The 15483-nt window shown below is 39.3% G+C and overlaps 1 protein-coding gene across 2 annotated transcripts in view; it reads right to left on the reverse strand.

The window, feature by feature from the left end:
* The window catches only part of LOC105230045 (TSC22 domain family protein 1), a 36630-nt gene that overhangs the window by 8840 nt on the left and 12307 nt on the right, over nucleotides 1–15483 (reverse strand). The window lies entirely within an intron of this gene.

The raw sequence follows: 15483 nt of genomic DNA on the forward strand, positions 1-15483 counted from the left end.
GAACTGACTTTTTAGGCTCTTCTGCTTTCTATTTCGGTCAAAAATGATCATCAATTCGTTCCACAGTGTTAAACCGTCAATGAGGTGCAATATTCTTTTTGAGGCGTCTACGTGAAACAATGCGTCGTAAACGACAACATTTGGTGGATTTATGGATTTTCACTAAGATAATGCGTCATCATGTTTGGACTGACTTTTTGGCTAAACTTGAAAGGAGAGTCATCGTTTTGCCAACGTAATCGTCAGAATTGGCTCTCTGTGATTTTTTCCGCCTTTTTTTAAATCTGCTGTGGAGAAGTGCTTTCCAGCTGAAGCTGATAATAAGTGTGTGGCAAATTGGACTTAGCATTGGCATGCTTGTCATGGTTTAGGAGCGATAATCTAGATTTGTATTAAAATTCATTAGAATGTGGATATTCTCAGAAAATAGTTAAAGTAGCTCTCCTTCATTTATAACCTATTTCCCGGTAATTATTGGCTAGTCGAAAAACTCCTTTCGTATTTTAACTTATTTTTTATATTTATACTAATAAATAAATAAACAAATATGTACCATTTTGATAGACCACTTTTTGCTATTTTACCGCTAGAGACATTATTCGATCAGTGTAAATCGAAATTTCGAAATCTCATAACAAAGCGACGGGACGACACGGCGGCGAAGAACTCATGCATGCTTCTTTGTAGAATATGGTCGGACGAAAGCGTTCCCGACGATTGGAACCTAAGCGTGCTCTGCCCAATCCACAAAAAGGGAGACCCCACAATCTGCGCCAACTACCGTAGGATAAGCCTCCCGAACATCGCGTATAAGGTTCTATCGAGCGTATTGTGTGAAAGATTGAAGCCCACCGTCAACAAACTGATTGGTCCTTGTCAGTGTGACTTTAGGCCTGGAAAATCAACAACTACCCAGATATTCACCATGCACCAAATCTTAGAAAAGACCTGTGAAAAGAGCATCGGTACGCACCAACTCTTCGTCGATTTCAAAGCTGCTTTTGATAGCACAAAAAGGAGCTGTCTTTATGCCGCGATGTCTGGATTGGGAAGGACCTCTTCGAGCCGTTCGACTGGAGAGAATAATTCGAACTGCAGATCTGAATAGAGAAGGTACAATTTTCTACAAGAGTGAACAAGTGCTGGCATACGCCGATGACATCGTAAGAAAGACTAGGTAGAGAAAGACCTTGCTACACTTGGAATGTACATACAATTGGCACCAAACAATGAAAAGGAAGAGCGACTGGAGCGCTATTGTAAAGTCGGCTATAACCTCGTAAGCGGTAAAGAAGAACTATAGTGACTTAAGCCATTTTAAGAATTTAGAAGACATACATATACTAAGTAAGTTTAGAGGATAGCGAGTTTGATATTCCAAATTTTTTACGATTATTTTGCTCGCGGCAAAACTTTGATGTGCTACAAAGTTTGATTGCAGATATAGAAACTTTCCGTTATATAATACAAATACATATATATGTACGTATGTATATAGTTATATTTATACATACATATATAGCAGACATTTGTGAGTACAGTTGGATTCTGCATGCGCCAGATAACAAGCCCCATTGTGCATATAAAATTTATTGCTCAAATATTTCAAAGCAAATATAGTTTATAACATAAAATTTTCTAAAAAAAAAATCCACTTTATATTTGAGTTATGCCTGCAGACTCAGTGGACCTCCCTTCCACTGCTATTAAATATATAAATATAGTATATTTGTATGAAGCTACACCCAGCAGTCAAATGGATGCGCTCGAGCCACAAGTAGAACTAATCAATTTGAATTGTAGTGGTGTGCTATTAAAGCGTGTATGTGTGCATGTATGTAATTTCCTGAGTGCCACAAACTTTGTGCTTTTGTTAGTTGAGACACATACAAACATATGGATGTATGTGTGTGGGCTTTAATTTTTGCTGTCGCTTTCTATCAATTTGAAATGAGGCTCGCAATAGTTGCTTTGAAATTATGCGCTTCATAATACCGTTCATTTTTGCTACATGCATAGAATTTATATGTGCATACATATTTATGTATGTATATTAATGGAGCACTTATAAATTTATATACACATACAGGCATAACTATAATCAGAATATATGTATGTATGTGTGTATATATGTAGGTATATGCAAATGTTGCAGCATTAACAGGTACGTAGTATGCTTTATAAGTATGTATGAGTGCATGTATGTATATGCGTAGTTGCATAAATCTACATATCATACATACATACATACAGTATAAAATTTAAATGAGTAAAAGTACTGAGTTCAAGGAAGGCCGCATATACGACTAAATTATACCCAACACACATATTGGAAATTATAAGGAGACATTGTATTTATTTTGAAAATTCTTTATTTATTCTTCCAAATCAATTTCATCCTCTTCAAAGTAATCCCCTCCCGATGCAATGCACTTATACCAACTTAGAGATTAGAAAATATCTTCGAAACACTGGTTGTTGTCACTTTCCGGTATGGCCTTCAGTTCCGTCTTCGCTGCGGCTTGAATCTCCTCCATCGTATAAAAACGGTGTCCCTGGAGCGGTCTTTTGAGCTTGGTGAACAGCCAGAAGTCACACGGCGCCAGATCAGGTGAATACGGTGGTTGCGGAACAATATGGGTTGAGTTTTTGGCGAAATGGTCACGAATTACGAGGGCAGTATGGGATGGTGCATTATCGTGGTGTAAAAACCAAGAATTGTCTTTCCACAATTCCGGCCTTTTTAGGCGGATAGCGTTACGCAAACGACGCATAACGTTCAAATAATATTCCTTGTTGACTGTTTGACCGGTTGAAAGGAATTCATAATGCACAACACCACGATAATCGAAGAAAACAGTCAACATGACCTTGATTTTCGAGCGACTTTGGCGCGATATTTTGGTCTCAGCTCTCTTTTGGCACAACATTAGCTCGATTGATCGGTTGTTTCGGGGTCGTAATCATAGATCCAAGTCTCATCACCAGTTATAATGCATTTCATGACACCCTGGTAGTCGGAAAGCATCGTTTCACACACTTCAACGCGACGCCTTTTTTCCAAAAAATTCAATGTTTTCGGTACCAGTCGAGATTTGACGCGCTTGAGGCCCAAAACATCCTTCAAAATGGTATTGCCTGAGCCTTTCGATATGCCAACTTCATCAGCAAGGTCTCTAATTGTTAATCGACGGTTTTTCAACACCAAATCTTTGATTTGTTGAACGTGAGCTTCGTCGGTTGAGGTTGATGGTCGCCCTGGACGCTCTTCGTCTTCGACACGTTCACGGCCGGCTTGGAATTCACTACACCACTTATAAACATTTCTTTTTAGACATAGCCTCATCACCAAAGGTTTTCTGCACCATCCTCAACGTATTCGCAGCAGAAAATTGATTCCGTAAACAAAATTTAATGCAAATTCTTTGCTCAACAAATTTCGACATCGCAAAAAACGAAAAACTCACTTTTAGCAGCTCACAAAACGACACGTATCTCAAACACTAATGAATATTTGGACACAAATGTGACTGACAGTACTACCAACCTAAAAAAAAAAAATAATTCTCCAAATCCTTCGACGCGCGAAGTTTAAATTCAAATGTCACCTTATTATTTGGGCACAGTAGTACTCTTAACATACATGTCTACCCTCTTATCATAACGTTCAAAAATATTAAGATTACAAATTTTCTACAACCCTCGGGTAAAAATTCAAATATTTTAACACGGCGCCATCTATCGCCAGCTTTAAATAAAATTAAAGTTTAGTTCTATCGATCTAAAAACCGTGACTCTACAACATACAGTAAATGTCGAGTGCATAACGGCAATATAAATATGTATTTATGAACGAAATATCTTTTTTATAAAAATTTCGGCGGAAGAAAAAATATTTTAGCGCAATTTTCTTAAAGCAACAGTCGTTTTGTTTGTAACACCCAGAGAAAACGTGAGAGATCCTATAAAATGTATATGTATATACCTATGTACATGAATGATTACATCTCATCTACACATATGATCAAATTTGACCCGGACTGGCTAGAAACTTATTTTAATACTAATGTTTGTTCGCGCCTTTAAAATAGGCTCCTGAGCCAAGATTACCAAGATTACCAACGCTTAAATGATTACATCTCAATTGCACATCTGATCAAATTTGACCCGGACTGACAAAGAACTTTTTCATGCATTTTAATACCAGTGTTTGTTCTCGCTTTTATAATATAAAATTGCCAAAGCTTAAATGATTACATATCATCTACATATCTGATCAAATTTGACCCGGACTGTCAAAAAATAGTTTAAAATTAGCTCCTGAGGATATAAGATTGCCAATTTCCCATACACTTGGTATATGTCTCGATTGCGGTGGTCTACATTGCCTTAGCAATGACTTCAATGGACTTATGGCTGATGCGGATTTTTCAGTTTCGAAAAAATTTAAAATTCAGGGGGTTACAAATCTGCCGAATACGTTTGCTGAGCGAATACTCACTATTCGTATTTGGCTAAAAAGTCAGTCACAAAGACGGCGCGTTATCGTGGTGAAAAATCCATAAATTTTTGGCATCAAATCCAGTTGTTGCCAACGAATGTGGTACTTATGGTACGCCTCAAAATGTTAGTAATGTTCCTTAGTTACCATTTGATCTTTTGCAACAAACGAATTCACGGTAAACCGTTGGACAGTTTCGAAGTCATATTGATAAATCCACGTCTTATCACCAGTAATTATGCGTTTGATGAATGTCTGCTTCTCACGTACCTTGCCAAGCATCTCTTTTGCGACCTCTGCTCGACGTCGATATTCAAGTCTTTTCGAATGGGTCTAGCATTGACACTCTGCATGCCCAACTTATTATTAATATTAACCAAAAGTCAATCCATGAGATGTTGAACTCCTTTTCTTTATCTTCGTTGCCAATATGATGATTTTGAAGGACTTTATCATAAATTTTTCGATGTTATCGTCATTGATGGAGATAGATGGACCCGCATGAGACAGCTTTCGACGACTGCACAACTTTTACTGAATGCTGTTTGCCACTCAAATACTCTGTTTGTCGTAAAACCGATTCGCTAAAAATACTTTTGAAACATTTTGAGCGATTCTGTAGTCTTGATTGCATTAGTTTTCGGTCCACATTACCGACCACTTTTTACGAATAGCTTCGTGCAAACGGCGCGTAATACGGAAGGAATTTAGAGTGCACACAACCTCGATAAACGAAGAAAACTGTCAATATAACCTTGATTTTTGACGTGTTTTTTTCGGCTCGGCCTAACGTTGCCATGATATTCGGTCGATTGATCGTCTGTTTCCTTCTCGTAAGCATAGACCCAAGACTCATCGCCAGTAATTACACGTTTCATAACATCCTGGTACTCGGAAAGCATTGTTTCACAGACGTTAACGCGACGTTGTTTTCGAAAAAATTTTGTGATTTTGGAACCGATCGTGCTTTCTCCTTTCTTAGGCCCAATGATGTTTCAAAATGTGTTTCACTGGTCCTTCTGATATTCCAACGATGCCACTAAGATCTCTGACTGTTAGTTGACGATTCCCAAGCACGAATGCCTTAATTTTATTCACGTTGATGTTAATGGCCGTCCTGGCCGTGGTTCGTCGTCAAAGGGTTCTCAACCCTTTCTGAATAATTTGTACCAATCAAAAGCACTTTTTTGTGTGGTTTAAGGATAGTGCTAATATAAAAATAAATAAATTTCCGCTTAGATTGCATGAACTTTTCCTACAAAAAAATATCAAAGTACATTCCTACTCAATGTGTGCTGGGTATAACGGTAGCAAAGTTAAATGTGCCTAATATTTCATCTGCATTGTGGAAAAAAGATACGAAATATGTATTTCAGAAAACTTTTAATGAAGCCATTACGCCAGCAAGCAACGCAACGACGACGATAACAGTGAGCCCAGCAGCAGCAAAGGGTTGCTACCACCACGCTTAATCACACACACACACACGCGCACACACACACATACATATTCATATCTCCACACGTTCAAGCATGAGTAGAAATTCGTATGAGTTGATTTGAACTTAAAGTTTAGTTCGATGTGTGTGTGTGAGTGTGTGGTGCGATTATGGTAGGCCCGTTGCACACCCAGCGAACACCCACTGCGCTTATGTGACTGTGAGTGAGTGCGCCGAAAACTGAGCTGTAAACTTATCATTACAAGCATGAAAGTGGAAACACATATGAAGACACGCATACAAATATACATACATACAGACGTACGTACTACTTATGATTGTGAAAACTTATTTACATATGTACGAGTGTGTGTGTCCATAAAGGATATGTGTGTATTTTGGGTTTTGATTATGTTAAAAATCAATAGCGTAGAGTGAGGTTAGGGTTTCTGGGGTGGTGGTGTGGCTGCTGCTGTCTGTGATGAGTGTATGGAGATCGGGTTTTAGATAAAATGCATTAGAATGTGACGTCGAGTGTATGGGTTGAAGTAGAAATCTATGCGCACACATAGATACAGTCTTATATACATACATATAGTATATATATGTGTTTGTGCGTATAACATGTAATTGTATGGGGTAGTGTAAATAGTAAGATGAGAACATGTAACTAGGATAATGCATGAAAAGCAGAAATATATTTTTACAAACATACATACATACATACATACATATTATATATTCTCATAGTTATGTGCATATGATTACCAGAAGTTTGATAACTTAGGCAAGTGCTTGAGCAACTTTTTAGATTCGTGTGTGTACATATGTATTCTTACATATGCATGTGCATATATGTAATTAAAGGGTGTCTTTTTAACATGTGGTTTTCAAGAAGAAATAAGACGCTTAAGATTTCATGTTATGGCCAACAGTCCAGAGTTAGGCATAAGGCAACCTTTTTAAGTTGCCGGACCACTGCAGGATATTTCAAGCTGAGATCTATGCTATTGCGAAACCAGCGGAGCTGGTCTCTAATGCACCTGCATGCAATTCCAGAGTCAACATCTACTAGACAGCCAAGTAGCAATCAAGGCAGTAAAGTCGTACCGCATATCGGCCAGAAGTATCGTGGGAAGCAGAGCAGCAGCGGAAAGTGTTGCCAGAAGTAAGCAACTTCACTTCTACTAGGTGCCGGACCACAAAGGCATCGTGGATACCTAAATAGTGGACGGCATTGCCAAGAATTGTGTGTGGCTAACATCCGAAGACGCGATAAACATTGGCATACCCATGCATTGTCTACACGAAGATCTTAACAGAAGCATGGTAAAGAAAATCAAAACGGTAGATCCCAAGTACACATTCCTAGTATTCCTATTGGCACTCGGTAGAAGAGACTGTAAGAAAATGATTGGAATACTAACTGGTCACTGTCTGGTGGCGGCACACGCCCCAAGAATGGAGCTAACAGATCGAGAGGACCGCAGGAAATATCTAGAGCAAGACATGAGGGAAACAGTGGAGCATATCTTGTGCACTTGTCTCGCATTGGCTACGCTGTAAGCATCTGGGGTTCCCACGGTATGGTAGGAGGAGGTATCGATAGTGAGGCAGCAGAGTCTGTTGAAATTCGCGTCAAGCGCAGGCATCCTAAAGGATGACTACTCTTCATGGACCTACTAACTGAACTCCATCTGGTATCGCAAAACACCAAAACTGTTTGTGGGTTTGCCAATGCGCAAAGGACCATAATAAATCTTCCGCAGAACCTTTCTCCCGAGAACTCGTAACGTCGACTCATCAGTTGCTGTTATTGTCCATGCTTCACACGAGCCGAATTTGGTAACAATTTTGCACGATTCGCAAACGTTGGTCCAGATTTAGACTGTTCCTTATGGAATGACAAGCCCAACTGAGTACAAATCAAGTAACAGCTGTCGAGAAGACATTCGAGAAGCATTCAATAAGACCATCTCCGAAAAAAGTAAAACCAGCCATCTAAAAAAACACCCGTTACATATCCGTGTAGTTTTGGAGTTTAGAATTTCTTAACGCAAAAACTAACTAACCAAACAACCACCTTTAATTTGATATACATATCTACGCGGCGGGCGGAAGTTAAAGACATGCGTGGTGGCGCGGCTAACAGCTTCACTTCCCAACATAAACACACACACACACACACACGTACAAGCGCCCAAGTCATTACACGCTATCACACACAAACCGATTTTCAATTCCACACCGAAGTCGAAACTCTGACTTCGACTTTGGTCACGACTGCCTTTGCCATGCCGTGTGCCCAACACCTTGCGTCTGAGCATGAACGCCCAGCACCGAGTGTTTGTTTTTGTATGAAGATGGCAATGGCGGAGACGATGATGATGCCGATGATGCGATGGACGTGTGAACGGACGCGCGCCGTCAAGTGTTGATGCCACAGTTCGCAATCGCCACACACAACAATTTCGGGTGTTGATAATGATGTCGAGCGCATTGTATGTATGTATGTGTGAGTGTGCTGATAGCGCTTACACACGCAAGCGCGCATAAATATGCAGCTTATCCACATACATATGTACATTGCGATGTGTCGTTGTGTGTACACAGTGATATGATTGTTGGCGGCGAAGAGCCGAGGCGCTGCTGGGTGCGTGTGTGCTGTTGGATGAGCGCTTTGGTGGGCGCTATCAGCGACTGGCACTTGCGCGTGCGGTATTTTGGTAATTTAAACCCTTTGAATATTTAAATAACGCTGTAATGGCGCGTTTGTGATAGAGTAATATTTTGGACCAGTGGCTTAAATGATAAAATTTATGGAAATGTGTGCAAGTGTATGCAGTTCAGTAATATTTATAAATGCACAGGGTGGATCAAAGGTATTTTTAGACCAGGAGCAGGTTATGTTCAGTTTGCCATGAAGGTTGTAACAACCACAATATGCGTAGAACATCTGAGTCTATATAAAGTCGAGTTAGTCTAGCCTATCTGCATATAGAGGGGTTTTCAATAAGGCACTACAAAAGTAGACCAATAGGGACAGCAAACGCCATATTTTTCCCCGCTCTTTTGACATTTTGCTTCAGTAAGCTTTGCCATTTCAGCATGGAAAGATATACGATCCAACACCGAGTCGAAATTATTAAAATTTATTACCGAAATTCGAAGTCAGCGGCCTCAACTTTAAGAGCGCTACATCCAATTTATGGCCGTCATAATCGTCCTGTCAGATCAACAATTGAGCGTCTAGTGAAAAAATTTGAATCCTCAGGCAAAGTACAAAATGTTCCCGTGCCAGTGAGACAAGGAAGTGCCCGTTGTGCCGAAAATAGTGCTGCCGCAAGCGCATCAATTGGGCAGACTCAAGGCAGTCTCTCACACGTCGTTCTCAAGTGTTGGAGAATCGCTAGTGATCAATGATAAGCGAATATTTTTGGCCCGAATTGGATGATATGAACTTGAACAATATTAGTTCTAACAGGACGACGCCACATGCCACACAGCAGCGAATGTCACAACCAATTTATTGAAAACCAAGCTTGATGAACGCGATATCTCACGAAATGACCCAGTCAATTGGCCGCCTCTTCGTGCGATTTGATGCCGTTAGATTATTTTTTGTGGGGCTACGTCAAGTCTATGGTCTATACCAACAAGCCAGTGGCGATTGGTGAAGTTCGTGCGAATATCGAAAGTGAAATTGCCGCGTTATCAGCCGATTTATTCTAGAAGTCCGTCGAAAATTGAGTTTAGCCTCTGAACTTCTGCAAGCGTGTCCGTGGTGGCCATGAAAAAAGGTATCGATAATTAAAAAATTTCATTGATATCTCAAACTGGTTATGTTCTTTGTAGCGCTCTTATTGAAAACCCCTATATATCAGTTACGTTGCAACATGGGCGCTGATTTAGTGCAATTGTGTTTCGTTTCTTCATTTGGAGGACATTCTTCTTCTTCTCTGTGTTGAGCTCTACGTTTTTAACAACAACATATAAGTCTTAAATTTTTTGAGCCAATTTTTGCTAACACGAAGGTAACACTGGCCTAAAATAACTAAAACAAAATTTGGTAACACTGAATATATCAGTTATACTCCCAGTTAACTAACCGGTTGACAACACTAGCGCTAACTGATATATCTGTTAAAGTTTCTATGTGTTTCTTAAGCCCGAATCGTCAGATATAACTGAGACTCTTGTATACAAGAGATCGTGTATCCCCTTCTTAAGCATTTTTGGCTTAGAATTTGTACGATGTGTGAATTTCAACAGTAATTTTTACAATATATTTGAGTTTCGGTAGTCATGACTTGCTCCTGGGACCACTTTGATGAGGTATCTGTGTACTGTTTTGTATTGATTTCAACTCGTTAACTTTTTTGTTGCATTTACTTGCAATCTTTGGTTGAGCAAAAAAAAAATGTGCTGAAAGATAGCGAGCAAAGTAAAAGCGAATCGATGCCGGCTAATATTTGCTCGGTGATAGATTTATGTGTCACCCTGTACCTATTTAATTATGGTTATCTTATATGCAAATTTGCATCCTCGTATGATATATGTGTGTACACTCATGTATGAATAGAAACAATTTTATTATTCAAATTTCTAAAATTACGCAAATCATGCTTCTTTGGTGCAAACTGCCATTTTAAAATTTAATGCGCCCCAAAGGGCTTGTCAATGTGAAATACTAATTGTGCTAAGGTATACCACGTACATAGCTTATCGTATTTTTGGCTGGTTCATGGTGGAGCAATTTTTCTGTACCATATGCTTCTATGTTTTATATAATTTCATCTATCTTGAGATAGTTCAATACCAGAACTTCTGAAGTGTCGAAGTTTCCGAAATAATTCGTATTAAAAAAAATATAAACACAACACGACTGAACGATTATTTTCCATGTAAAACATCGTTATCTCGGCGAGTAATTTAGAGGGGTAAAACTGATTCCATGGTAAAACTGAGTTCAGTTACAAACTCAAAAAGTTAGTAAAGATCAAGTTATTCGGAAAGTCACATTTCATAGAACAGCCAAACTGTTATTAAAACACTGAACAATAAGCTTTACAGAACCTGGATCTATTATAGAGCCTATCCCTATTTTCTTCTTCTTTTTCTGATTTCAATTCAAAAAGTGGCTCTTATTTAGTACCGCAAGACCACCTGAAACTGATCAAATCTTTCAATAGGGTTTATCCGGAAAGTATAGGACTGATTTTTTTCCACCGCGACTATACTTTGGAGCATACGCGCACCGACTGAGGATCCTGGTTAACGAAAGAGCGACTGGTCAGTTGCATCCGAGCACCTGGAGAGTCAGGACAAACATTTTCGCGCGACATGTTGCTGTGAGTGGTGCAAGCCGAAATTGCAGCGTTCGTTAGAGCAGAGGTACGCGATTAAATTCTGTGTGAAACTCGGTAAATCTGCGACAGAGACGTTTGATATGATCAAGCAGGCTTATCCAGATGTTGCTTTAACAAGAAGTGGTGTGTTCCGATGGCGTTTTCGCTGATGAATGAGAAAATCAAAAGTGAAAACAATGCTCCTAGTCTTTTTTGACATTAAAGGCACCGTCCACCATGAATTTTCTCCTCCTGGACAAACCGTCAACGCCGAGTTTAACGTGGAAGTTCTCAAGAGACTCAAACGAAGGGTCAATCGGGTCCGACAAGACATCGCAACCGATTGGAAGTTGCACCACGACAACGCCCCGGCTCACACCGCCTTTCTTGTGAACAGCTACCCAACGCTTCCGCAGCTGCCCCACAGCCCAGACCTGGCCCCCGGACTTTTTTTATTTCCTTGCCTGAAAAGTCCAATGAAAGGGGATCCATGCAGCATGCACCTCGGTTCTCAAGGCTATTCCAGAGAATATCTTCCGTGACGCCTTCAATACTTGGAATTCCCGCTGGCAGCACTGCATGGACACAGAAGGAGCCTATTTGTAAGTTTTTAAAGAATTGTAAGGATTGGTTCAATAAATTTTTTTAAATCGACTCAGTCCTATTATTTTTCGGACAAACCCTATATGCTATTACTGGACCTAGATGGCAGGCCATTTGTTCTTTTCCTTTCATAATTCGGCCATATGTGGTTGGTAGTTTGACCCAAGTACCCCATTCATTGAGAGCGACTTGGTTAAGGTGTTAATGACTCCACTGTGAATGGCGGTCAGTGAATGTCTGAGGTTTGTTGCGTTTGAAGTCTGGTCGGCGTATTGTTGTTTTACTCTGTGCAATTATACAAAATGATTATAAAGCACTGTTTTCATCGTTTCTAGCGGGCATAGTATTGGCTCCGTCCGGGATTCATCGAAAGAAGCTCCTAGTTCTGAGTCAACTCGTCTGCCTTTACGTTGCTGAAAATGTTCCTGTAACCGGAAACCCAAATTAAGGAACTCAACCTGCCAGTGAGCTTAAAGCCCTCTTGCGGTTGTTGACAACATTGGAATTAATCTGTGATGCCGACAAGGCAAGCAGTGCCGCCTGGCAGGTTGCTTTCTGTATCCTCCAATAGTTATTCAATAGAACTTTATAGGCCTTCTCTATATCTAGTACCATACTTGCGTTTGGAAGATGCTGGCTGAGTTTGGTTAGCGGATAGAAATAGAGGTGTCGAGCTCATTGGAATATACCCCCATTTAGTCCATTTTGGACGGTATAGGCAGAGATAGTAGATTCTCTCTAAACGTGAATGGAGAAGAGGTATAGTAGGGATCCTGGAGAGAGTGGATCCTAGGGAGGGAGAATCTTAGTGATATAGGATACTACACAAAGTATAGTAGGGACCTAGAGAGGGAGGATCATAGAGAGGGAGGATCCATAATAACCTTGGAAGGATATAGTCTGATTTGTGTATATTTAGCTGATTTAGGATGGCGCTACGTCCGTACTCTTTCCGTTTTCATCCTTCTAATTCCGTAATTCTAATAGCAGAACTTCTGCCACTTTCTGAGTATGGGCAGCTGATGATATATATGCTATATAAGTATATGAAACTATAAATACTTGTATACAGACGAAAATACATACTTATAATGATGTTTGTTGTAAGTACACGAGCACTAACTTTCGAAACTACAAATAACAGGCAACTGAGTACAAATAACAATAAAAACAAACCCGTAAGTACGTATGTATGTATGCATGAATTTATATAGATTGTACGCAATTTTAAAATTATAAATATATGTATATGTGTAAATTGTGTAGCTTACATGTAAACAAGTGTATCTGTGTGTGTTTGCGGGCATAGTTCAAAAATTAGACACGAAGGATGTATGAGAAGCACTAAAAATTGTACATCTGCTTAGGTGTGTAAGTGGGTGGCTGATGGTCTGGCCGAATTACACATTAGAAATATCTGTGTGTGTGTGTGTGTGTGTGTGCTATTATTGTAGCAGTGCTGTTCGTCCTTTCGTCTGTCGCATGAATATTTAGTTTAATTTTGAGGGTGGCACTCATGTGCACAATGAGGCCAAATGACTTTTTGCACTCTACACGCTGCACACTGCCAGCCACTCGGTTTTCGGGAGCTTTCGAACACACCACAGACACACACACATCAGCTAGTTAATATTTGTGTAAGTGGGACTTGTAGGTATGTTTGTTGGTTTGATTCTATGCATGAGTATGTATGTGTGTGTGTGCTATGGTCACCGGGTAGTTAAAGGAATGTGCTATGCTGATAATCTATGGGTGTTGATGGGTGGACGCTGTGAAGCGCATTGGTATGCGGAAAGGGTGTATGTACTTAGATATGTTTTGTATGTGTGTATATGTACATATATTTACATGTATGTCTGTATTCTATATGAACACATGCACATTGCCTGGGGACTAAAATTTTGTAACGATTTCGCTCATTTCAGCCACAAAACTTTTACAAATAAGTTTATTATATATGTAGACGTGTGTGTATATATAAATAAATACATATAAATGTGTGTACAAATATATCTATATATACATAAATTATTTCAACACTGCTCTACCCCACAATTTGTACAGCTTTTAAAGCCATAGACATGAGTACAAGGAAACATACATACAGACACATATAAATGTGCAAGTGTAAAAATATGTACATATGTACCCATATGTGGCATACAATTATTTTACATGCGCTTGCACATACATACATACATATATATTTTATATTTGTTACTGTCGATATTATGACTGCTATTATAGCAGTGAGGTTAGGTAGAAGGTTGCTGGTCGTCGTTGTAAATTGTTGTAAGGCTGTATATATCGAATATGCATATTAGTCTGCTTGTAAATGCATATATAATAACCAAAAATTCATATTTCAGTACATACAGACTATTGTAAATTTTGGCAGGTGTCTGCACAGGAACTGCAAACATACAGTTTACAAGCGCACATTAACTATTAACACAACTATATGTATATATAAATATGTATAATACATATTTACCATATAACTAGCATATGCAACCCGTTATATACACACTTGCATGCAAATTTCATACACATTGTGACTTAAGCTGGGCGGCTACCCATCATATTCACATGAAAGCCATACTATCACACATATATGGTAAGAATATATAATAAATATTTTAAAATGGAAATTGTGAAAACTAATACATACACTAGCACTTAAAAAAGTACATACATACATATATACATAACTACTCGATTACATGACACTATTGAGATGTATATAACTATTTAGTTTATTTATATATTCATGTATATATGCACATAAGAGTACCATATACTTGCATATATTATATTATAACAGTCTGCAATTCACATGCTCTCATCTGGTCGCAGGTACAGTAACCACGATAAATACAGGTGAATATTGTGATTGAAAAATTGAGTATAACCACAGGGTGGTGTCGTCACCCGTTCGGCAAAGCGAACTGGCGAACCTTCTTATGCCACACCAACAACAGACAGGAATCCTTATAATATTAAAAGTACATTGGCACTCACGTATGCGAATATATTATATAACACTGTTGCAGACTATCGATTGAGCATTAATAGTTTCGCTAAATTCACTTATAATGCTCAAAGTATGGATACATGCTGGACTGAAGGTCTAGTCCTGCGAAATATTTCTCTAAAAGAACTAAAAATAATCGTTAAAGGTAAGTCCTTCACTTTGGAAAGAAAGGTTCTGCGGATTTATGATCCTTTGCGCATTGGCAACGGCGAATACCGCTGTCGGTGGAACGATGCGCTGTATGAGGTGAACGACGACTTTGACATAGTTTAGCGAATTAAGAGACAGCGGCTACACTGGCTAGATCATGTTGTCCGAATGGAAAAGGACACTCCAGCTTTCAAGGTTTTCGATTCAGTACCCATCGGTAGGATCAGAGGAAGGAAGAGGAAAGAAGAGGAAGGAATAAAAAGGTAGGGGAAGACCTCCACTCTTTTGGAAAGACCAGGTGGATAAGGACCTGGCTACGCTTGGAGTCTCCAATTGGTGCCAAACAGCGAAAAAGAAGAGCGTCCGGCGTGCTGTAGTAAACTCGGCTATAACCGTGAAAGCGGTGTCT

Source organism: Bactrocera dorsalis, chromosome 5 (assembly GCF_023373825.1).
Source record: "Bactrocera dorsalis isolate Fly_Bdor chromosome 5, ASM2337382v1, whole genome shotgun sequence".
In the NCBI taxonomy this organism is placed as follows: domain Eukaryota; kingdom Metazoa; phylum Arthropoda; class Insecta; order Diptera; family Tephritidae; genus Bactrocera; species Bactrocera dorsalis.